General features: G+C 39.3%; 1 protein-coding gene and 1 non-coding gene across 2 annotated transcripts in view; one reads left to right on the top strand and one right to left on the bottom strand.

Moving 5' to 3' along the window:
* Positions 1-26,023, top strand: part of Dlg2 (discs large MAGUK scaffold protein 2) — a 1,815,033-nt gene that overhangs the window by 1,614,994 nt on the left and 174,016 nt on the right. The gene's annotated exons all lie outside the window — the stretch shown is intronic.
* On the bottom strand, positions 3,455-3,561 carry LOC117286409. The gene has a single exon (XR_004517581.1). It is a non-coding gene; the product is annotated as a U6 spliceosomal RNA (small nuclear RNA).

The following is a 26,023-nucleotide window of genomic DNA, read 5'->3' as shown; positions in this document are numbered from 1 at the left end:
TTTCACCAAATATCAATTTTCCAAATGAAAATTAGACTGTGGGCTCTGTGGAATTCATAGTTTATTAATTTGTAAGTTATTTAGATTTTAGCAATGCCTTTTCTTTCTGTTGAGCAAATAATATACTTCCTTGATAAGATTGCATTGAATGGCAACAGTTTTCCACTAAAGTTCCAAATTTAACTAGCTACATTTGGGATTGTTTTTCCAGTTTTACAGCAGAGAAGAAGAAGTGATAAGAACATTATTTGCTTTCAATAGGAAGTGTGTTCATACTGTTCATGATTTTCTGGCTTCTAAATGCAGTGATGGAACATACTCTCTCCCTCCCTGTTTGTTGTTGTTGTTTGTTTGTTTTTTGTTTTTTTGACTCATGAAGCTTGTCTCATTGCTGTCTTTCCACCTACCTGATGTGTATAGACAAGTATTCATTTGTTTACCTAGCTTCTTTCCAAAGAATACTAACTAATGGAAATAGATCTGCTCTTTGCTTCTGGTGCAGCAAATCTGCTCAGAAAATTGGTAGCCAGGCACAGGTAAGTGTTTCCAGACCAGCTACGTCAGTAAGCAGCCTAAGACTTAATTCAAAAACCATGGTTAGAGAGTTAGAGAAAGATGCAGTGACCATGTGGAAAGTGTCTCCTAGGGCACTGGCTTTTTCCTCTACCAGTTAGTTTTTCAATATGTATAAAGAACTAACTAAAAACAGTCAAAAAATAGTGTTCACTTAAATCACACATGTCATCCAAGCTTTTAAAAATGCCATTACCCTATGGTATCCCTGCACTTCCCCACAGTACAAGGAGATAAAATCTTCTTTGTCTCGTTCTTTGTCTTCCTTGTCTTTGTTCAAACAAGACAAAGTAGATAAATAGGCAGAGAAACTGTTTCATGGTTTCACTGGTTTCTTACTTCATTGGTTCTTACAAGTAGAGGAGTCCAAGAGATAGCAAAGAGATCAGTATTGATGACATTCTAGCTGAATCCTGGTGTTCTTGCTTCCCAAAATAGTGAAAAGCTTAACATTCTCCTCGGTAAATAGCTCCTACCTCGGACTGAACGCCTCCTCCCAGATGCTTCAGACTGTACCCTCCGTTTCTCCTCTAGGACTAGCACACATTTTTATGACTGAGGAACTTAAGGGTTCATGGATGCCTGCCACAGCTGACTGTTGAATATGTTGCCATCACTTCTATATAAAACCAGTCTAACTTTTAAAAAACGTATGGCAGTAGTTGGGGAACTCAGACATGAAAACAATGTGTAGTTGTGTGTTACACACGCATACTCATGGACATAGCAGAACAATTCATACCTAAATGTTGGAAGCAGCCTATGTAGACATCGGTAGATAAGTAGATAAGGAAAATGTGGTATTTACACGCAATGGAGTACTTCTCCGCCACAGAGAAAGATAAACTTGAGTCATTTGTAGGAAAATAGATGTACCTTGAGACCATAATTATAATTAAAATAAATCCGATTCACAGCTTAAATATTACATGGTTTCTTTTATATGAGAAGTTCAAATTATAAATAAAGAGCCAAAAAAAACTTTAATAAGAAGGAGATTGATCTTTCTCAAGTGGGAAGGGGATCAAGAGATGGAGGGAAGAGATGGGAAGGGAGGGAAAGAGGATGAAAAATGAAATTAAGAGGTGTAATATACACATACCAGCTCCACACAAAGAATGTAAACATCGTGTACTATACACACATACTACGGAAATAGATAAGAAAAATGTAAAAGATAACCAAGAAAACCTGTGTATTTTTTTTAAAGAATAATAAAGGAAATATTTAAGATTGTCTGGAAAGATTAGTCAGAGATTTGGAATGGGGCAAGAGTAAAGAATAGTAGAATGTATACTTTTTCATTCATTTATTTAACAAAAACTAATAAACCCATTTGTTTACTGCTGCTGTGTGCAAAGCACTTTATGAAAGTTATCTTATTTTCCTTCTAACAGTAGCACTAGGAGGGTAAAAGAGAAAATAAGGATTGGTAACAGCCACAATGTGACAGGAAGGCCCATGTGTTCTCCACTATTTCTCATATATACCAGACATCATATTGGGTGCTGGAATGATTGCTATGAAGATATATTTTTCTGCTAGTATTGACCAATAGCAAAGTCAAGGAAACATTAACAGCCTTTCCCATTAATTGAATGAAAAGTGCTAATGGGCGTTCTACCGTCAAGAACATCGTTTAAAAATATGATTGAATAATACATTTTCTATCATTCACTTCAGTTGCTTCAACAGCAATATAAATGTAACAAGATGTATAAACTCATTATAATTAGTTTATTTAGTCCAATATTAATCTCATGACTTTTGAGTAGTATAGGATGTTGTAAAAAGAAAACTGCTTAGAGTCTCATTTTCCATCTTTAAATGGAAATTAAAAGAACAAGATTATTTGTTAATGTTTCTATAGTAAATAAACTTTCCTAGCTCTTTTCCAGCTCTTGCCTTACACAACGAACATGTGTTTGCCTTGACTAAAACTTTTATGGGAAATACATGTTTATAGCCCAGAGTGTATATGATTCACCTCATTCTGGTAAAATACCTCACAGTTAGTTAATTAAAAGCTGGAATGTGATTTCATTCATCCTTGTATCTCAGCATCTTGCCTATTGCCTCAGCACAATACTACACACTAAAAAATCTGGTTGACAAGACACCGACTGATATTCTTCCAGGGAGACTAGAGATAATGTGAGACTGAGAAGTTAGGGAATCATTTTGTTTTGTTTTGTTTTTCCGTTGAGCTTATTGGTACATTTAGTTTTTCACACCAGAGAAACTATTTGGTATTTACTCAAATATGTCCTACTTATTTCACTTAAGAGTATAGCTTCAATGTGCATCCATTTAGCTTTAAATGTTCCTAGTTTCTCATTCTTTATGGCCGAGTAGCACTCCTTTTTATAGAAAAACCACATCTTCTTTATCCAGTCTCCAACTGATGGGCAAATGGGCTGTTTCCAAATTTTAGCTATTACAAACTGTGCTGCTATAAACATAGGTGCACATATATCACTGTGGTATGATTCTTTTAATTATTTTGGAAAGATGTCCAGCAGAGGGATGGCTGGGTCACATGGAACCTCTAATCCTAATTCTTTGAGATATCTGCATTTTGATTTCCACAGTGGTTCCACCAGTCCGCACTCCACCAACATTGGAGAAGGGTTCCTTTCTCCCCACACCGCCGCCAACATTTATTGGTTGATTTTTTGATAGCAGCCATTTTTTCTGGAGTGAGATGAAATCTCAGCATTGTTTTCATCTGCATCTCTCAAATGATCAGTGATGTTGGACATTTTTTCATATATTTATTTGCTGTTTTTACTTGTTTGAGAAATGTCTGTTCATTTCAGATGCCCATTTTTGAATCAGGTCTTTGTATTTGGGAGTTCTGATTTTTTTTTTGAGTTCTTTAAAACATACGGGATGCTTCGCGAATTTGCATGTCATCCTTTCACAGGGGCCATGCTAATCTACTCTGTATTGTTCCATTTTTAATATATGTGCTGCCGAAGCAAGCACGGGGAGTCATTTCTGAAACCAAGCTTAAAGATCATGTGGCAGTTTAATAGCTTTACAGAGAAGGACATTGTAAGGAGGTGATGTAGACCAAGCAGTGCTTCTCAAATGAGAATGCTGTTTGTATGTTTCAGGAAAGATTCATGCCTTTGCAGAAGTTTTCACTCCCAGCACTAGGTTTCTCTACTGTCTGATGCCAGTGTGCTTTTTCCGCTCTACCCCTGCCCTCAGTGGATGTAACACTCCATGTTGTTGCCAGAATCTTCTCTCAGGGCTTAAGAGCTGTTGCTCTGACTGTTTCTCTGTCAGTGAACCATTGCAGATGGAAACTTTTCTATAAGTTGGGAACATGTGTTAATTTTCCAAACAAGAAGTTCACTAAGTATGCATTACATCTAGCAAGACGCACGCTGTACCTACAGTGTCCTTGAAGGTACACTGGCCTATAGTACAAGCTTGCAAGGTATGGGAATAACTGAGTGACATTTCATGGCTTTTGTTTGCCCAGAAATTCATTTGTCGATTTTATCCTCTGACTTAGAGGTCACTTGGGTTTTAAAATACTTGGTGGGTTGGTGATACCATTTTCCTTCATACCCAGGTCCCACCCATTTCTGTTTCTCTTGAGAAACTTCAGTTATTAAATGAATTGCAACTCCTAGGTAGAGAGAGAGACAAGAATGTGTACTTTTCAAATGGTAAGAACTGTTAATCTATGGCCACTGTAATGTAGAAGAATGTCATATCTGAAAACAAAAAGATCTGGTTCTCATCCTGACTCCTACCGTTTACTAGAACTGAAATAGTTGACAGTTTTTTTCTGTGACCTCAGTTTTCACATTTATATAATGGCAGCTATGGTTTGAATATAATTTAAATGTGTTCTTCCAAGGCTCATGTGTTGGAAGTTGCTCCCTGAGAGGTGGTGGTACCTTTGAGAGGTGGGGCTGAATGGGAAGTTATTAGGTCACAAGGGCATGCCCTGAGAAGGAAATAAAGCAGTTGTTCTGGGGATCCTGGTCAGTTGGTGTCCCTCCCTCTCTCCCTCCCATTATCTCTCTCTCTCTCTCTCTCTCTCTCTCTCTCTCTCCCCCCCTCTCTCCCTCTCTCTCTCTTCCCTGTATTATGATGTGGTTTCTGTCTTTCTGACACATGTTCCTACTGTGATGCCATCTACTATGAGGCTGTCACTGCAGCCAAACTGATGCCCATTGTGTGTCCCTGAATCTATAGAATGGTGAGCTAAATAAACTTCTTTTCTTTACAAAATTATCTAGCCACAGGTATTTCATTGTAACAAACAATTGGGCCGGTATAATGGTGGTAGTGATAGCTCTCTCACAGAGCTTAGTATGAGGATATTGTTGACAGGAAGCGGCTAGTACAGCGCTGGGCCCATGGCATGAATTCACTGAATGAAAATATTAAGGTTGTTTGAATAAGGGTGTGTTGATAAACTAGGCTGTCGTCCTATGGATTGGTTCACCTTTGTCAACAAGGTTGTCTCAGGCCCCAGTAAGGTAGCATGGTGTGGAGGAATACATAAAAGCATGTTTTCCACACTCATAATTGTACAGCCCAGAGAAGCTATGTAATTTCAAGTGTCTGCTTATTGTAAGTTTTGTAGTCTTCATGGTGTCTGCTCCCTTTGGCTAGTGGTCGGGGTGTGGAACCAGCTGACACAGAGTGGGTAGAGCAGAATCATTACATCTCACTTTCCTTTAGGATTAGAACCACAATTAGAAGCACTAGAGGAATCTGGGGGTGGACAGGTAGATTGGATGCCTTTTGCATGCTGGAGGTAGTAGTTAAAGCTACAGGAATGAATGAGGTCATGAATAGTTTAGGATTAAATGAGAGAAAACTGAACCACACTTGACCTCATAAAATTCAGTATGATTACTACTTTTAGGTTAGTGCTTGGCCCAGAGCAGATGCACAATAAATATTTGTTGAATTTGTAAACGTCAGGTAGCAGAGTGGATCATCCTTTCTTAAAATACTCATGCTCCTTACTTCTCTTATGATCTAGAGTAATCATTGCAAAGCTAACTGAAGTCTGTATCCCTCCTGAAAATTCCAGTTCTCTTAGTGTAGAAAGGTCCTCTTCTGAAAGCCCATCAAGCCAACTCTGCTACTTAGCACCTAACAGAATCCTGGCAGGAACTGTGGGTTTTCTCATCTTACCTATATACCTTAAACTCTAACGAGAGTGCAAGGGCAGGAAACATTTTTTGCATGTCCAAATATTCCTGTGTCCAGTAGTGTGCCTGACTAGAGCAAGCTCTCAATAAGTAGGAGATTTAATGCTTGATTAATCAACTCGTTTTAAATGACTGTCAGAGAAAGAGGAAATGTATGGAATGCTGTGGAACTGAAAATGAATGTGTGCAAATAAGAAACAACTGGCGCTCATCCTGAAGGAGGAAAGATTGAAGGGATAGGAAGTGAGTGCTAAGCTCTTGGCAAAAGCAGAGCTAGTGCATGAAGGAGAATCATGCATAGAGGAAGCTGTTTAAGTTGAATCTAGAAAAACAGTAGGTTCTCCATGTCTCGACCCCCCCACACACACACACTGTTTTCTTTTTCTTCTTCTGTTGTAGATGTTTTTAAATTGATACATGTGTGTATCACATTATGATTAAATTTATCATGGGGGAGTTGGTACATGTACATAACACATTTTAATTCTTTTTTTCTCTTCCTTTCCCATCCCTCCCTGCTCATTCCAACTCTTACTCCCCTTCTCCTTTGCAAAAGCTCTATTTCTATTTTTTCTTCAATTCTGACTTTTCATCCCTTTTCCCTACTCCCCTCCCTCCATTTGAAAAAGATTTCCCTGGCATTATCATGTCAGACGCTGCCTGGCACTACAGATGCAGCAGTGACACCGGCCCACTGTTCGGTCAGAAGGCTGATGTTGTGCTGCAGTGTTCTTAGGGCCAGATCAAGACACTGTAGCAGAGTGTACAGCCCTATGACCAGATGTGAGCAAGGAAACAGTCAGCTACAACATAGTACCATGGCCTCCAGTGGAGCACAAACAGGAAGTACACTGTTTAAAGGTTAGGTTATCTCTCAGGTGTTCTGTCGCCTGACCTGAGACCTCCCAAAAAAAATCCAGATATTGTGATTCAGGAGTTTAACCAGCTTAAAGAGATCAGTGAGAATTTCAGGACTATAGAGCTTACCATTTTCTTTTAACTTTTCAAATGGAATTGTTGTTTGTTGTTTAAACTATAATAAAAAATATCCAAACCATTATGTGCCCTAGATGAAAGAAAAGCAGACCCAACATGCCTTTTGTCTTCCATTAGGCAACTTTGCCTGAAAGAAATTGAGCAGTCTCTCTTGTTCCTTGGGAGGTCCTTGGAGTGCTTTTTTAGGAAATGAGCATACTACGGTAGGCGCTTGAGACTAGAGCTCTCTGTCGCTTGTAGAATTTGAGGAGCCAAAAGGCCATAGAAGTGACCTGTGAGGCTGTACCAGAGTTTAAAGATGAGTGTCATCCTCCACCGGGATCTTTTCAGTCCCCTTCCCAGCTTGATCCACTTCCTCCTCCACGAGTTTTACAAACGTTTTTCTCAAGTTCTCTGCTTCATACTTCCACTAGCACTATTTTTTAGATTAGCCCTTTCTACTGCTAGACAGATATTATTATTAAAACTTTTCTCACAGAGATCTTAAATCCCTTTATTTTTAATTCCTCCCAATGAGTCCTATTTCTGCCCTTTTCTGTTATAGAAATTTGTAATATCTCATCTCCTTAAAAGGCTTTCTTGTATTTGAATAACATATTTGTGCTTGTTCTCCTTGTCTTCTGAAGCTAATCATCCATGGCTTCTTAAACTCACCCTTACCTGATAGTGTAGAGATTTTTGTCCCTCACTTGGTTACCTTTCTAAAATAGTTTCAGTATAATTATTTAATATAGTTACCTCTTTACTGAATACAAGATACCACTCTGAGTTAAAAGAATGATACTTTAAAAGTCTATGACTTGCCCAATGTAACACTGTTGTTGAATGGAAGGGGCAAAGGCCGTGCTTCACCCTGTGTATAGTTCTCATATGTACTAACTATAGCCTAACTGAAAACTGTCCCCATCATTTTGTCTCCACCTGGACATTAGCACACTACTCACTCCAGCTCTGTTCACCTGTGACTACCATTAATCTTCTGAATACATGCAGTGGAACCGGCCAGAGCACCTGGGTTACGTGGTCGACCTTTTGTAATTCCATGGTGCATCTGCTCTAGATAGTAAAAGTCACGTGTTTATTGGTGTAAGTCGAGACAATGAAATAGAGAAAAATGCGGATGAAAGAGATTTTAAGAAGCAAATATTTAAAATAGGGTTTTGCCTTTTGTCTACAAAGAAGTTTAGATAACCTTTTCTCAGTGCATCTAGTGAGTTTTCATGTGCGTTTTTCATTCACTTGCCCTTTGAAATGGAATTATTGCCATTTAAAGGTGATGTGCAAACTCTGTCCTACCTACACTTATTACAGCTGTCTGCAATATGACATTCAGACTGATGTACACTGCTGGAGGGTGGTAGACATGGAGCTAGCTTGATGTTAATACATTTTCTGACTCTTGTAAGCAGTTCTGTTTCATTTCCTTCAGTCCCGAGATTTGGACTGAACTTTAGTTTTCCGGTCCCTGGCATATATCACAAAAGAGGCTTTTTCGTGTGATCTTCACGGTTTCTTATTACCTGAATATAAAGGTCTCAGTGTGACAGTTGGTCCAAAAATGCAGCCAACTTGTTCAAAACTCTTAGAGTACATTCTGGGGAAATTAGTTATGTTCCCTCCAGAGATAAGTAACCTCCTTCTAGGAGGGCCAGGATCTGCTACTAGGCATGTACACAAATTGAAAGAAGACAGCCTGGCAACCTGCCTACCAGACCCTCTACAACCTCCTGTGAAAATGAAGTGAAAAAAAGAATGACAGGGCTCAAGCTGAAGTTCATGGAAGGAAATATTTCTGCTAGGGACTAGGGATTTGGAGCCGAGTGAAAGCTGAACTTTAGATGCTGATTGTCTGACAGAAAGGCACGCACCACATTTCATTTTTAAAAATGGCTTGTGAGTGTGGGTGATAAGGTACACAGGAGAAGGTGAAAACAGGAAGAAAGGTCAATTTGGGCGAGGTTCCAGCCACGCAGAAATAAAAATAGTAACCACCAGATAACTCCCTGTGTGGAGATTCTGTGCTTACTGGGTATCATGATAGGTCTTGGTATACATGATCCATTTTTATTATTCAACAGCGGGAATTATATCTATACCACAAAAGGAAACAAATACCTTTGGTTTGATCACGTGTATGTATTCATAAAATTTTAACATGTAAGGAAATTTATTGTGTTTCATAGACATTTCATTAAGGAAAAAAAACCAGCCAATTACACCTGGTGTGTGAAATAGTTTCTCTAGAGGATGTCATGTGTGTTTTTATGAATTCATTTCATTGGATTGTTTCTGAAGGGTAACTAAAAACTCTGAGGAGCATATGAATTCCTTTCTACTACTGACACACATATGCCTAAAAGTTTATTTGAGAAATGATTTGGAAATATAAGTAAATTCTTGTTTCCAGTAATAGTGTACTACCATGGAATGATTTGATCGACATCTTTAAACAATAAAAATGAGGCTATTTTTTGCTTTTGTTTTATCTTGGCTACTTTAACATAGTTTGGATCAAAAGCAAGAACAATGACTAAATCACTTGGCAAAGCCTCCTCTAGTCTTTCAATTACAGAATTTCCAAGGTATAATTTCTATTGGTGCAAAATACAGACTTGTAAAGGACCAAAAGGACATTTGTAAGACCATAATGAGGACACTTATAAGAAAGGCTTATCAGATTTAAAATGTAGAGTCAAATAACCATAACATAATATAAAAATAAGGAAAAATATGGGCCTGGGATTTGGCTCAGTGGTTCCAGCACCTGCTTTGCAAGCACAAGGACCTGAGTTTGATCCCTAGTACTGGGGGAAAAAAAAGAAAAGAAAAAGTCTTTATAGGTACCTTATTACTATGACAACTACATATGCTGAAAATAATTCCATCTTATACTAATTAAAAGCATGGCCTTACAAAGTGGCATTTCATGAATATTAAATGAAAATGTGTGAATCATCTGGTTTCAATTAGGCTCCTGCATTTGTGGCTTTCATTTGTGAGCAAATGCTGTTTTGTATACAGAACACAAATCTAGATTTGTTTCTTAAGAATTAGGTAAAATTAAGAAAAAATCAAAGGGAACCAAATGCTTCATTCTTTTGAAGCTCACAGAACAATATCCCAAAATATGGCACTTTGGCATGTTAAGCATTTTGAACCAAAGCACATTGGAAAGCCTTAGAAGCAGTCTCTCTGACCTTCTCCTGCCCTTTTCTCTCACACCTCATTTTCCTTTGAAGTGAGTCACAGAAACCAGAATTTCTGTTCCCAAGGTATGTCACAGAAGCTAAAGCCCCTCTCTCTCCCAAGGTCACTTCTTTCCTTCTTCCTTGACTTTTGTTCAAGAAGGAACACTCCACAAGCCAAGAAAATCTGAAAGATAGGCCTTACTGAGTTTACCCTTTCAGACTATCCCAGAAGATTGTTTGCTTTTCCCCAGTCACGTTTCTACAAGGCTGTCCATTCTTCATCAAACCTAAGCCTGAAAACAGTGTATTCTCTGAGTCTTTGGGTCTTCATTTCTGCGGGTTCCCATGTCATATAAAACTTTGGTCAAGTAAATGTGTTATATTTTTCTCCTGTTAACATGTCTTTTGCTGTGTCACCCATGACTTTCATGATGTGCGAGGAAAGGTATTGCATCATTTGTCACACTCTGATGTACAACTAGGGAGCTTGAGCTGGGCGTGGTGGTGCACACCTGTAATCCTAGCACTTGGGAGGCTGAGCAGGAGGATCGCTGTGAGTTCGAGACCAGCCTGGGCTGCATAGTAACTTCCAGGTCGGTCTCAACTACATAGTGAGACCCTGTGTCAGAAAACCAAAACAAAACAAAACAAACAAACAAAAAAAAAACAACTAGGGAGCTTGTATCCAATCATTTATCTTTTCATCTTTCTATTTATACTAAGCCCCTCCTGTGAACCAATGAGAGGAAAAAGAAAAATTTCTGCCATTACTCCTGAGCCACATAAATCAGATAATTAAAATGGAACAATATAACCAGAGTTAGAGAAACATGCTCGGAGTATTTGAGATCTGGCAAGGTGAACTCAGCTGGTGGAGGGGAAGGGAATAGAAACATCTTCCTAGCAGGGAATCCATCACTCCATAAACAATGCTTCTTTTATTTCTTTGTCTAATTCGTAGACCTCAGTTTCTATCTTTTGCATTGAGAATAATTTTATCAGTGAATACGTTAGGGTATACTTTTAAGGTTGTTTTTTTTTTAAAATAGCTATAATTACCATTGTCATATCTAAAATATTACCAATAACATCATAAAATATGTATTTGGTATTCAAATCACAAATTATCTCATGAAAATCATTATTATTTGCTTTTACTAGATTATTTGAATTGGAATACAATAAGCTTTATTGCTTATTATTAGTCGATTTGTCTTTTAATATGTCTCCCCTCTGTCTCTTACTTTTGCTCTTGTATTTTTTTTTTTTTTTTTTTTTTGTACTGGGGATCGAACTCAGGAACTTGTGCTTGTGAGGAAGGCAGTGTAACCACTGAGCTGAATCCCCAGGCCTTTGCTATCTATTTTTTGAAGAAGCCAAAGTTTTAAAGCATGAATAGTATGGATGGTAGGAGAGTAGGGGACTAAAAGTCCTCCAGGTTCAGCTCTGCTCAGATATGTGATGTTGTATACCTTTAATTATTTCATTTCTAGGAAGCTTACTTCTTTTTTGTTTTTGGGGTTTTTTTGGTACCGGGGATTGAACTCAGGTCCTTGCGCTTGCAAGGCAGGCCACTGAACCGCTGAGCTAAATCCCCGGCCCTAGGAAGCTTACTTCTACAACTGCAAGGAAGGGATATAAATGTTCATTGAATGGATTGTTTACTCATGCAATTATTTAACAAATATTTATTGAATGTTAAAGCAATGAGGGAAACAGTACCTTTTGTATTTTAAACATTAAGGAATGTAATTTAGGGTAATAACATGCTTAGAAATAGTTGGAAGGTTTGGAGGAGAGATAGAAGAGAGTAAATACAGCTACTCCCAAATAAACAAAATTCAGGAAGCCTGAGCCATAGTTGCTTGAAGCTGTGAAGCTAGTGACAAACAGTAGGCCACAGAGTCTGAAGACATGGAAAGAGCCTTTAGCAGTGGAAACAGCTGCAAATTTTGTGCCAGTCTGTCATTGCCTTTCCGCATCCCAAACCTCATGCAGTTAACGCCAGCTGGGAGAATCCTAACTGCGGTTCTGCTGACAAGAGATTCTGAGAATGTAATTCTCAGGCTTCCTGCCCCTGGGATCCAGTGGAAAACAGGAGGGTGGAAGGATTAAGGAATGGCGCCAAGAACCCATGGACAGTAGTCCGAACAGACACCTCTTTCATGCTAGGACGTGCTCTGGGAGTACAGGGAGAAATAGAAGAGGTGAAGTATTCTTCTCGTGTGGCTCACATTTAATGGTAGAAGATTAAATGAGTTAGAGCATTAGCACATTTAGTGGAGCCAGGCACAGAGCATGTGTCTCACAAATAATCATTCCATTCTTTCAAGTTCTGTACTGGCCTAAGAGATATAACACTGCCTGCCGTCGTGAGATTTCTGACAGAGTAGAGAATTAAGAGGTCAGAGAAAGAGGAGCTGAGGGATGTGTCTAGGGCCAAACAATCCGTTTTCAATTGTCAGTGCTTGCATTTTGCTAAGAGAGCTACATTTTAATCTGTGTTAACTTTGAAACCCATTTGGAGCTGCGTCAAAGCTTCTAGTCTCTTAATATATAATACAGAGATCCTTTTGAAGACATTTATTAGTAGCTGTGTGACTAACTCACTCAAGTATGCGGCAATACGAATGCCATGTAGAAGAGGTACAAGCACTACCTCTTTGCAGTAGACATAAGGAAGAGAGATGAGCCTGTCAGAGTGTGCATTAATATTTTCCTCTCCATGGATGATTCATTTAATCTGTCCTTAGGATTTGCCAGTCACTTCACACCTGCCTCCGATGGAAGGTCACTCTGCGGTGTTCTGTTTTGAGTCAGAAGTGTAAAGTGTAGCTCATTCTCTTAAGTTTTGCGTTGAATAAGCTCTTTGGTACCCTTCAGAGTCTGCAGTGGAAGTTGTCTTGAGCACTCGTAGATTCCTTCGTCCTTATTCCAGGTTGTGAGCCACAGCAGGTAGACTCGGGCTTTGTAGTCAGACAGTTCTGATGCTCCTATTCGAATCATAAAGGCAAAGTACTTTCTCTCTACTGCTTGTCTCCTCATGAAAAACTTGGAATAATAAAGCTTACTCCCCATATCATGAGGATTAAACGAGATGACATATAAATCATCTAATAATTGTTCCACAAAAGTTAATTTTTTACCCCCTAATTATATTGTCTTATATACTTCCTTCAATATAGTTTCAAATTTTTAAAAATTTTATCTGAATTATATTACTAGGAGTAAATATTTCTGTTCTATGTGGTCATCTTAATCTCCATAATAGCTATGTAAACAGTTATGTGGATAAAATAAGTACGTATGAAGATAACTATATATAAACTATAATAAAAACTGTATTAATAAATAAAATTAATAATTGATAAATAATAAAAATATAAAAACTATATTATTCTCATTTAATAGATTGGTAGCCTAAGTATAATAGAGATTGAATAACTTGCCCAAAGTCATGGACCTAATTAGCTTTCATAAGTGCGGTTTAAAAGTATTTAAATTCGTGCTTACCTCAAAACCAGCACACCCTCCACAGCACAAGAGTCTCTCCCATACAAGACACTAACCTTGTGCAATGCAGGAGCAGCATGCATTTGTTATTTGAATTTGTTACACTGTACCACACTGTGGTGTGCAAAGAACACGGTGATTGGAATCTTTACAACACACCTTTATAGTAAGGTATCAACCTGTTCACAAAACAGTATAGTCTCCAACTCTAAGCAAGTGCGTGATATAAAGTCATGAATCGTGTTCTTTTTTATGGAGCAGTCATGAGAAGGGTGATTAGAGAGAGATGGGAGGAGGGAGCAAAGGGAGCCCTGAAAGGAGGACATTTATATGGTGCGATTTTACCACCTTTCTGTCTGCCTTCTCCCCATTCCTTTCCACCTTCACCCCTCCTCCATTTATGTGCTTCAACCCTTTCTCCTCCTGTCAGAACTTCCCAGATACTTTTTGCATGTGTCACCTTAAATGTTAGTGCGTGGCTTAGTCTATAATCCCGTGAGCAGTTTATCAAGGGAAGATATTATATCAAAAGAGCTCCTGGTAGGAAATGGCTATGGGTAACTCTTAAAATTCAATACAAACGTGTTGAATACAAACGTGTGCACATGTCATCCTCAGAGAGAACAGCTGATGGACTTAGGGGGATGGTGGCCACACAAGAATGGGGGATCAGTGTCATCAGTCTTCCCACTTTTGGGGTAGCCTCAATTGTGTAATTTCCTGTGAAATTTCTCAATTTTTAATATTAATCTTTGACTCATATTTCTGAAATTAAAGGAAACAGCTGTAGGCCACACATGTTTGATAGGCTGCTGATTTGTGACCTCCAAAGGATCTTTGTCATAGGATCTGAACCATGTTATTACCCATTCTTGTTTCTGTGCATTTGCCTCTCGGGGTAGAAAGCTCCTAAAAGCTAGGTCTGTCTTATTTTTCTAATACAGTGACATAATAATTGCTCCAAAAAAGGCCTATACTTTTGCAGACTGACGTTTTTTCTCATGTGAGCTTCTGTTTACTTCCCAGAACAATCTTGTGCCTCAGTCTTTTCCACTGTATGTTTATTTGTAAATTTCTAATGAGCCATCATAAATCAAAATACTAATAATGAATATTTGCACAAGTATTTTAGTTTGGAAACTTGAAAGGTAACATTTTCAAGGAGCTTATGGTCTATCTGATGTAAGAAAGATAAAACTCATTATCATGTTTCTGTCTCTGTTGTCATATTTGGTTTGTTTGGATGAGGGTTTAAATCTTGCCATCATTACGTCAGCCATATGAGGTTAGGCAAGTCATTTCACTTATCTGGATTTAGGAAACTCTTCACAGTGATCTGAAATTGTCAGAATTTTCTGGTTCCAAGTGAGCAGACATTCCAATATGGAACAGAATATACACTGTAGGATCTAGTATTGAAATAGATACTGTGCAAACCACACACACAAAAAAAGTGATATGCTCCCTTAAAGATTTTACAGTGAAATGGGATATGTATATATTAGAAAGCAGTTACATAACAATACAGTTTGAAATAACACAATATGGTTTGGTATGGGATCACATAGATGGCAGTCTATGGGGATTCAAGAAAAGGATGGTATTGCGGTATGTGGATCAAAGGCCAAACTCTGGAGCCAGACAGTCTACATTTAAATCCCAAATTGCTGCTTGCTCAGCCTTTCTGCTCTCCAGCTTCCTCACCTGTAAAATTAGGGTAATCCCTACTCCCCGTGATGATTGTGCAGAAAGACAGACAGACAGAGCCTCACTGGCATGCTAAACTAGATGAGCAAGATTTGTGTGCCAAGCACCTAGAAGAAATGGTCACCTGCATGAAAGATTTAGGAGTAGGGTTTGAATAGGTTTAAAAATAAATAAATAATAAGCAAGCAAGCTAAAGGAAGTAGGGTTTGACTGTGTACATTATGCTTGGCCAGAGAAGATATTTGAACACTTGCATAACCTCTAGTTTGGGTGTAAACCAAGAAGATAGATAAGAAAGAAGGGACAGTAGGGTTCAAGTTCATGTTTGCCCTCTCTCTCCTCTTCCCTTCTTCTTCTCAAAAGCAATGAAATTTAAATGAACTTAAAATAGGAAAAGCTGGAGAATATATGCAATCCCCCAGGCTCTCTAAATTACAAGATATTGTTCCAAGTCCTTTTTAAAATCTGTTAAACAATGATGTTACACAGTGGAGCAAATCAGGACAGGAAGGTGGGTCACACTGAGCACTGGTGAGTTTTATGAAGCTAAAAGGGTCTATTGTTTTGAACAAGAGCATGTATTGAAAATCATTTATCCTACAAAAAATGAAAGTCAAATTGTGTCAGTTACAATTGCAAAATAGACTTTAGGTACTAAGAATAGCTGTTTATTATCATTCTGTGAAGCTGAGAAAAGACTTCACCTTTGATCTCCTTGCTGACAGTTGTATATAATTAACATGACTATGCTTGCTTAGACTGATCAGTTTGGGCTAGAATTTTTTTCTTCCTTCATGTATCTGCAGGATTGATTAGCACAGAAAGGTGGTTTTCTTTTAAGAAGTCATCTCTGTGTTTATCCTCATCTTTCTTAAGAAAACAGTCATTACAATAGAATCTTTAAAAAAAAAAACCCTTAGACATAAGATGCATTCAGTTTAAAGTATATTGACTCACTGTGGATTAATAATTATAATGAACCAATATAAGGCTAAAATATAATCAAAAGTAGTATGGATATAATAAAAACAGCTAATGTTCTTGGGTATTTCCTCCAAAGTATTTTCAACAAATTAGCTCTTATAGTCCTATAACGATGCAGTCTGGGCTGGGATAGCTATTCTTCTTATTTCATGAGAGTTAAGTAGCTTGCCCACAGCCACCAGAGCCATGGTGTCTTTCTTTCTCTGCTCGTGTTTTCTTTAGTATGTTCACTCATGAAAGAACCCTGAGTTTGTTTTCCATAGGCAGCTATCAGCATTCTCATGGCCTAGGGTCTTTTGCAGTAAGAAGAATGCAGGAATATGTATAAAAGCATAGACTACTGATAGACAACAGTATAACCGCGTGCCCCTCACTGAGCTTGAACGCAGCCCAGAAGCGTGGGGGGAAACTGTCTTTGCATTTTAATAATATCACTCATGGTCATCGTGCAACTTCAAGCTCCTCCCAGGAAGGCGTTTGGATATATGATGGTATGGAAAGGAGGCAAATAGCTGGGAGATTCCAGGTGCTAGGAACAGGAGGTGACAGCCTCACAGCTATGTGACAGCAGCTTGGGAGACAACAGGAGGCTGGGGTGGATGCTTAGTGATAAAATTTACCAACTAAGCTAATGACTAGTAAACAAAAGGTAAACTCTTGGGAAAGGAGAATTTGGGTTCACTATAGTATGAGCCTGAGAAAAATGTTAGTGTGGAGGTGGGATTAGAACTAAGGTCTCTTAGCTCCTAGGCTATTTATTTACCAGGTAAACGACATCAGCCTTTCATCTCAGCAGCGTCAAGTGCTTCACTCAAGTGATTTCTCATTGTGCCCCTAGTAATGGGATTAGCAAACTGAGGAAATCAACTCAAGAGTTCTTTTATTGTCGTCCAATTGACTCACTGTGCCAAGAACTAAGTATGGGGTTAATATATTTTCCTTGCAGTTATAGCCATGGAAAATCAGAGAAAATGAGACACCCCAATTTAGGTATTGTAACAAAATAACTAAAGGAACAATGGTGACAAAGCAACTATTGTCAATGTATATTCATGGAATGTTAACTAGAATAGGTGGCAATTGCACCAGGTTTTAGAGGATGAGTGAATTTCAGAAGGCACTAAAGTGGGTAACAGGTGCCTTGAAGAGAGAAGACCTAAAAGTGTGAAAATCTAACTATTGGAGGTTTTATTTATTGGTGGGGGCAAAGAGAAGCCAGTGGTAGAAGGGGAGATGTTGGTCTCTACTGTAGTAAGTACAAAGCGATCTGGGGTTGATGAACTGGTCATCAGTGATGAACTGGTTATTAGTATTATATACATCTGACTTTGATTTATCAGTATTTTAATTCATTGATATCTAAACAAAATGCAGTTTAATGGGTTGCATTGTGACCTGTACATTTCCTTAAAAGCAGTAGAGGGAGAGAGGGAAGAAATCTTTTTCTTGTAAAGCAAATCAGTAATATACTTGAAGAAATGGAAGGTAACTAAATTTCCACTGTAGAAGGAATTCTGACCCATAGAATAACAAGTTCCCTGTATCCCTCCTCTGCTCATTTTTCATTCCCTCTCCTTCACACAAGTTTCTGCTAAGGAGGAAAAGAAAGCAGGGGAATGACTGTTAGGCTCAGGAACAGGAATTCTGAGTACTGTCCTGCTTCTTTCCTGTCCCATCTACACAGGCCAAGAAGTCTAGAGGGAACATCTGCTCAGGACCCCCCCACACACGGGAAATGATGGATAGAAAGTCCCTCAGGCTCTAAAAAAGTCCTTGTCAACTCCAGAGCTTCAACCAGGCCTGACATTATAGTACCCTGGAGCCACTTTTGCTCAAGTAGATTGACAGTTTTTGGAAAGTAATATTTCAGTGGAATGGGATTTTGCTGGAAATGGATTCAGTGATGACTCTTAATGAGTGTCACCCTGCTGGCTGTTCAGTGTTGTATTCTGCATGCCATCTGTTAGCATTTCGGAGCTCTCTGCAGCAAGAGCTGTAGGATGTGGAGTCTCGGCCAAGCTGCAGTCAGATGAGCCAAGTGTTGACCAGCACGCCTGGTGACACAACCTTTCCTGGAAGGCTCAAGTCTCATCTATAGAATTCTCATAGCACTGTTTGGGCATCTTTGAAGAGATGCCAGGGCTTGAAAACAGCACAACTTCCCAAAAGCACTATGATGCAAATAGCTCACTTGTAAAATAGTAAGGAAAACAATATATCAGGGCAAATGCCTAAATCCTTTTGCATTTGAATTTAAGAAATGTAACTCTAGCAATAAGAACAGAAGGGGATAGTAGCCAGAATATTTGGGTAGAGGAGCTATTTCATGTTCTTATTTGGTCTAAACATTTTAAATTACAGTGTCAGTTTCTTTAAAGGACTTCCATGTGATTGATAAAATCAAATCTCTTTAACACTTTCCTGAAAATTTAAATTATTGCTGTTAAATTCACATGAGTATCTGCAAATACATATAAATTTCCAAAGTTACAGAGCAACTGCTGCTGAAGTCTGAAAAAAGCAGTGGGATTCACCCATATGCTCCCAGAGCCGGTCCCAGCTGACTTTGCAAGGGCCGTTCCTGGATTTTAGCTTTGTCTGAACAGAAATTAGGAAATAATTGCAGTAAAGCCAAGAATGATGTCTATCTAATAATTCTCATGGTGTCCACAGAGATTTCAGTGGATGATTTCCTGAAAAGCTAAAAAAGGAAACTTCTACATTTATTGCCTTCTTTTCTTCTTACCTTCTTTCCTCCATCTCTTCAGCAAACATTTATCTGTTTACCTAGGGTTGATAATGTGCTAGGCATTGATCTAGGTGCTGAGGCAAAGTTTTAAACTGCCATGTTCTAATCCTTAGCATCCAGAGATGAAGAAGTCACCCACTCCGGTACAACGTGAAGACCAGTGCTCAGATGGACAGATGCACTGGATGGGTGTGTGGATGCAGAGAGGGCACCTCATTTATTAGGCATCTGCTTTTTGCCAGGCCACACAGGCATGAGGACAGCCATCCCTCTTTATATAGATCTCCATAAAAAAGTTTGTGCAGGCATTTGTGGGGGTCGTTTCCCTGACGATGGACCCAGACAGCCCCTTTGGGTATCTCACACACACCCCCATCTCCAGGTGCTTCTGGGCAGACCAGACAACCAATTTCTGGGCCAAAGTCTCATGCTTGTGTGAACGTGTTGATTAGCTGCTAGTATCTATTAACCTCAGTTGCACTATCCTAAGGAAATTCTGGCATGTGTTAAATTTTTATTTCAATTTCTGCAGATGTATGAGCTTCGGTGCTTGGACGTTAGTGTTAGAGGCCTATCTGGAACAGGGAAGGGGTAATTAGTAGGCCAAGAAGTTTGGCTTGAACGGCAACAAAGAGAAAAGAAGCACCATTGTAAGAAAAAGAATAACATAGAGGGTACAAAATAGAAAGGAGAAAGTATGTAGTATGCTCTGCAGATGCCTGGAGTGCTGGGAATGCTGAAAGGCAGAGCTGCCAGCTGAGTTAAGATGGGGAGGTTGAGAGTAGATCACAAGAGCCTCACGTGCCAGGCTCAGGTGTTAGAGGCACATTGTCTAATATCCTAACTGTCTAGCTTCACGCAGAATCCATCATGGTCATTTAGGAACCTTTGTTATATATAAGGGCCAAGAACCATGTTGTGTAAGAGGTAGCAATAAGATGTGAAAAAAAAAAGAAAAAGAAAAACAATCACTGCTTTAGGAACTCCCAGTTTCATTGGGCAGCCAGTCTTACCTACAGAATTCTCTTAAGTCTAGCATTCTTAAATTTAATATTCATCGGTTTAAAAAATTTATTAAGTCAGGCATGTGGTCCTCTCCTATAATCCCAGCACTCCAGAGGCTAAGGCAGGAGGGTTTCAAGTTCAAGGTCAGCTGAGACTATATAGTGAGGCTGTCTAAAAAACCGAAAAAAGCCTCCACCTCTCAGTTTGGTTACTTCCCTACTCTAGATATTCATGAGCACTGCATTAACAAATAAGACATATTTATTTCTTTGTGCAAGTGTCCCCCCAAAGAAGTTCTTCCTGCGATATAAATGAAGTGGCTAACGTGCTAGTTGATTTTATGGGTGGATATGACTTGCATAATATGTCATATATTTAGGAATTCTCACAAGTCCAAAAGTGCAGCCGGCTTGGATTTAAGACAAATTATATTTAATTCAGGACTAGGAAAAAATGCATAGGAAAGAGATTCATGCTAGTTAAAAGAACTGCGTATGGATTTGAGGAGGTGGGGGGAAGCTGTTGCTGGCATTTGAACGAGGTCCATATGTGAATTGGGTCTGTCTCTGGAGGAAAAGTTGGGAAAGAAGGGAGAGTTTCCTGCAGATCTGCAGTCTTCAGTCTCGTATCAGATTTGATTGGCTTTTGTTATTTGGATAAGATATAGCCTTCAGTGAATGTCAAACCATAAAAATTGGATTTGTGATGGAAAAATCATGGTCTTCTCTGCATTGGTCAGGAAAGTTCTTGTTTTCCATTGCTTTTCGTACGTGACTGAAGTAGCGTGCACACTGCAGTACCGTTAGATCAGTGTTCCTCTTCTATCCCCACCACTCTCTAACTGTGCAACTTTGACCACTTTCTAAAATTACTCTGAGCTGCATTGTTCACCTTTGTACAGTGGGATGAGCTTGTCTTCTACAGAGCTTTGGGGAGAATTTTAAACAACACATACGAAACTCAGTGGTGTGGGTTAGTTATGCACAGCTTCAATGGAATATAAAACTGGGAAGGATATGAATAAGGGAGTGCCAAATACAACTTACTAGGTCTTATCAGAAGGAGATCAGCTTGGGAAGAAGTGACCACCACACCCAAAACATGAACACTGCCCCCTGAGGGATTGTTTTCAGGTGGCTTTATTGTTGTTATTATTATTAATTATTATTTATAGTGATGGGGGTTGAACCCTGACCCTTTACACTGAGCCCTTTATTTTAATTTTATTTACATAAAAGGTCTCACTAGCCTAGTCTGGGCCTGAACTTGCAATCTTCTGGCCTTAGCCTCCTAAAATGCTACTATCATAGATGTGCACCAACACACCTGGCTGGCATTAATTTTTAATCACAGCAACATGATATTAGGACAGCACACTTTAAAAGTGCACAAAGCTAATGAAGCATGGCAGCCTATAATCCCAGCTAATTAGAAGGCTGAAGAATGAGGTTTGGGAGTCAAGAACGGCCTGGCAACCTGAGAACCGCCGTTTCAAAGCAAAATAAAGGGTTAGGGCTGTAGCTCAGTGCTTTCCGGGTACAATCCCAGTACCTCAAAAATAAATAAAAGCACAAGCAGCTACCTAGTAAATGTAAACATGAGCACGATTTATTGGCTCTCACAGTGAATAATTAGCTATCAAAGCTTGTTTCTTCTGCCTTTCCAAAAACAGAAACGAAACAAGTGCAGGCTGTTTGTTGCCAGATAGATGGCCTCCTACATCATCTGCAGTCGCTGCTTTTGGTTTGATGCTGGGGTGAAAATTAAAGAAAACAACACCACTTATGGAAAGTTTTAGCATTTGGGGACACACTGGTTTTGCTTTTCAGCTGTTTTTCAACTTTGCTCTTCTTTGCTATGAATTCGGTTCTCTAACAGGGCCAAACTTGATTGGGCCAACGCAGGCTGAATTTGATAATATATGTAGTTTCCAGATGGACTGTTTTTTGCTTTCTGCAATGGTGCTGCCACCCAGGATGTTTCACCGGGGTTTCCTCTAACCAGAAGACGTGGGCTCAGGTGGCCAGTGTGACCTTGGTAACTCTGAGCCAAGTTTCCAGCAGGTTCTTCTAATCCTTTTGATGTGTTTGGGAAACAGGATTTATACATCTTCCTAGTATTTGTATTCTTCCTAGTGCTTTGTATTTAGAACAAAACAGCATTATAAATTTGATTTCCTGCAATATTCTCTTTCCGGTTAGTAATTTAATTAGAATAAAATGAATGCACTGGATCTCCCACCCCTTTTCTTTTCTTTCCCTTTTTCTGTTCAACTCTGCTTCATCTTTCTTCACCATTGTCACTGTCAAATACTCATTCTCCTAACTTAACCCTGGAGGCCTTTTCAAGCCTTCGTTTGTAAAGGGGCAGGTGGGAGCATAAATAAATATCTATTTTTAATTCACTCTGAGAAGAACAGGCATTATCTAAGCCCCTCCTTTGTGCAGCCCTGGGCAAGGGCTTCATCTTATTTATCTGCACAGAAATCTGCAATTGTAACTGACATTACTCAGATTCTGAAAGGTTAAGCAGTTTGCTCCTGAGTACCCTGGCACTAAGCAGTTGCCTCTGGTGTTCCTTCTGAGATTTATTTGGGCTTCGAGTTTGGTGTTCTTCTTCAATTCAGTTGATACTCTTTTGAGCACCTATTATGTAATAGGCACTTGTACTATGGACTTTTAGGCTAGCAGAGGAAAAATTTTAAACAAAATGTCACATATGTATGAGTTACACAGCAAGATAAAGAAAGGCTTGATTAATCCCCCTTAAGACAGCAAGGTGAGAAAAGTCTACTGACGGAGATGTAAAGTTTAAACTTCAAAGGAGGAGGAACATGCCATATAAGTAAGGATAAAGGATGCATGTTGCAGACAGCTTGTTTAGCTGTGACAGAATTTTTTTTGAGGGGGTTATGAGGATTGAATCAAGGGCCTTGTGCCTGCTAGGCAAGTATTATATTGTTGAGTTAATCCTCAGAAGTATTTTTAAATTTTATTCTGAAGCAAACCTCTCTGGCCAGGTGGACACCGCCACTCCTGGCTGCTGTTTACAATATTTTTAAGCAATAAATATATATTCAACAAATGTTGTTATGTTGACCCTTGAGGGCCTAAATGCATCTAAGCAAGCTCTCTAGTTTTCACTTCAGTGTGGAAAACACACCTGATACCTAAGTAACTACAGCACGTGGTCTGATGTGATACCTCTTGAAGAAAGAAAAGGGACACTAAGATTAATGAACATTTGGAGGCAGGACTGAGGGCATCTGTTCATAGTGATCAAATCTTGAAGGGGGAGACTGCCTGGACTCCTTGGCTTGTGACCCCTTCTTCACTTCATTCCAACCTCTTTCTTCCGTTGTTTTATCTCTCTCCTTTTACCTACTTATATGGACTTGTATGGTTACATTTAGGACCCACTCAATCTAGGGCAATCTCTCCATTTTAGCTTCCCTAAATTTTCAAAGAGCCTAGAAAATATGACTTGCATGGGGTCAGGCTTTATGATTATAAAACAGAGTGGGGAAAGTATGGCAATTGGATATAAAATAAAATAGTCAGCATACAAACTGAATCTGAGAAAAAAACTAGGGATTAAGTTGGTACCAGTTATTACTGTCTCATCCTTTTGTTTGTTTCTGGAGGTTTTTTATTATTGGTTTTGTTTTTGAAACAAAGTCTTGCTATATAGTCCAAGCTGGCCTTGAACTTACTGTGTAGCCCAGGCTGGCTTCTAACTCACAGTGATCCTCCTGCCTCACCCTCCCAATGCTAGGATTACAGGCAGCACCATGCCGCACAGTACTATCTCATCCTGGTGATTTTGCCCAAATGTATAGCTATTCCTTAGCATTAAAAAAAAAAAAAATTCCTCCATCCACAGGATCTTTAACTTCAGTTAATAACGGTGTCATTATCTACTGTGTATGATTTCAAAATTATTTTCCTAACTATAACTTGACTAGCCATTTCCTTTCCAGCAGTAAGTGGGAACAGGAGCTGGGAGAAGCTGAGGGCTGTTGGGAAAAATTGTATCCACCAGTGATTGGACTAGAGAGCAGAACTGGGAAATAGAATGCCTGGTGAACAATCCTTGGCTTCACAGCAGATTTTGATCAAATGCTTACTATCCCAAGCAAAATTTACCATGGTCGCTGTGCTTACAGGATAATGCTTTAAATATCCTACTCAGTTCTGCCCCCCTCGAGTTGCTGTTGTGCCTGCCCTCTGATCCAACCTATTACCGAGCCCATGAGACCAGTCTGATCGGATTTTAATTTCATAGTAATCTTCAGCAGCACACTGAGTTCAATTCATTATAGCCCTGAATGGAGATGCAAATGAATTAAGAGGTTCCTGTCTCTGGCTGTGAGCAGCAGCTCCTCCCCTTTCAAATTTAAAAGCTGTTAAGAAGTTTCAAGAGAATATACAGGGAGCTCCTGAGCATCTCCACCCCGCCTCCCCCGCTGTTGACACTTTGCTTAACTGTCCTGCAGTATCAAAACCAGACATGGCTACAATTCAGGAAGAAATTTCACTTTATACATTTAAGAGAAGTCCTGGGGACGGGGGATGCTGGTAGTTTGCAATGTAACAATAATAATCTTATATACCCTCACCGTGCTTTTTTTTACTTTTCAAAGCTCTTTTATTCCTTCCCCCTAACGCAGGGGTTCTTTAGCAAGTTTCTTGCTTAGCCAAGGATTGCTGATGCCTCCATTTTATTTGGTCATTCAAAAGCCAAAGACCTCACTGTAAGAAGCTGCTTTCCAATTTTCTCGCGGAAGGACACCGACATCAAGTTGCCCCATCAAAAGACAACTCAGTCCCCCTTGCTTTGCACTTTCTATTGACTGGGAGAATCCTTTCCCCACTGGGGGCCAGAAAGTCATAAACTCTGTGCTCACACAGCTGCTTCCTGTGCTTCCGTGTGCCTCTCATTCCCTGGATGTCTAGTCTTCTCTGCCTACCCACTGCTTCCTCGTCCTCCAACATTAGGTCCGGGTATTACTTCCTCCTGAGTACCACCTTCTTTGTATTTCTTTTTTTGGTACCGGGGACCGAACTCAGGACCTTGCGCTCGCCAGGCAGGCAGTGGAACCAATGAGCTAAATCCACGGCCCTCCTTTGAATTACTTTTCAGGCTGATGAATTACCTCTTCTGTGTTCTGACTGTACCGACACAATTCCTTGTTCATACTTGTTACGAACATTGTCTTCTACTTTCTGGCCTATGTCCCTTCATAAACAGGTAGCTCTTTGATTGCTGGGAGTAGATTGCTTAAGTCTTTATTTGTATTCCTAGCATATTTTTAAGTGAATGAATGGATGGAATCGTGGAAAAATTCTGTGGCAATCTGAAAATGTAGAACAGTTTTAGCAAAAACTGGATGTTATGAAAATAAATAACTCTTAGCTTCTTTTGAAGTCAACTATACTTTTTGCGCTTGTTACAACATATAGTATACAGGGCACGTAATGTTGATGGATCTGGGCGCCGTATGATTTTGACCAGATAAACTGAGGGCAGAAAAGTGGCTGGATTACAGAGGATAGTTAAATATGTCTGGAATTTCTTGCTACGGGTGGCAGATAAAGTACTTGCATATATTTCTGTTTCAAAACACCACCAATGTGGCAGGTAAGGAATTTTCAATAGGTAAGATTCTGAGGTTAAAATAAAGAAGTGGGTCTACACACACATGTAAGAGATGTGATCAAAACCCAGAAAGACAGCAAGCAGATGGGTAAGTGGAAAATGACATGGCAGAGATGAGAAAGCAGACACCCAAACGCCTACATGGATGGGAAGCTAATGAGGATTTCAAAATCCTGGAAGAGTTCTGGAGTGAGAGGCCTTGGGTATCTGAAAGTATGGATGTGGACAAGGGCTGCAAGCACAAGATTTGTTAGAATTTTTTTTTTAATTGAGTTTATTGGTACATTTAGGGATACAGTACAGTTACATTCATTAGGCAGAGATGAAAGCAGACACCCAAACGCCTACATGGATGGGAAGCTAATGAGGATTTCAAAATCCTGGAAGAGTTCTGGAGTGAGAGGCCTTGGGTATCTGAAAGTATGGATGTGGACAAGGGCTGCAAGCACAAGATTTTTTTT

Source organism: Fukomys damarensis, unplaced genomic scaffold, assembly GCF_012274545.1.
Source record: "Fukomys damarensis isolate Sample0158 unplaced genomic scaffold, DMR_v1.0_HiC HiC_scaffold_16, whole genome shotgun sequence".
NCBI lineage: Eukaryota > Metazoa > Chordata > Mammalia > Rodentia > Bathyergidae > Fukomys > Fukomys damarensis.
This window is presented reverse-complemented; position numbering and strand designations above follow the sequence as displayed.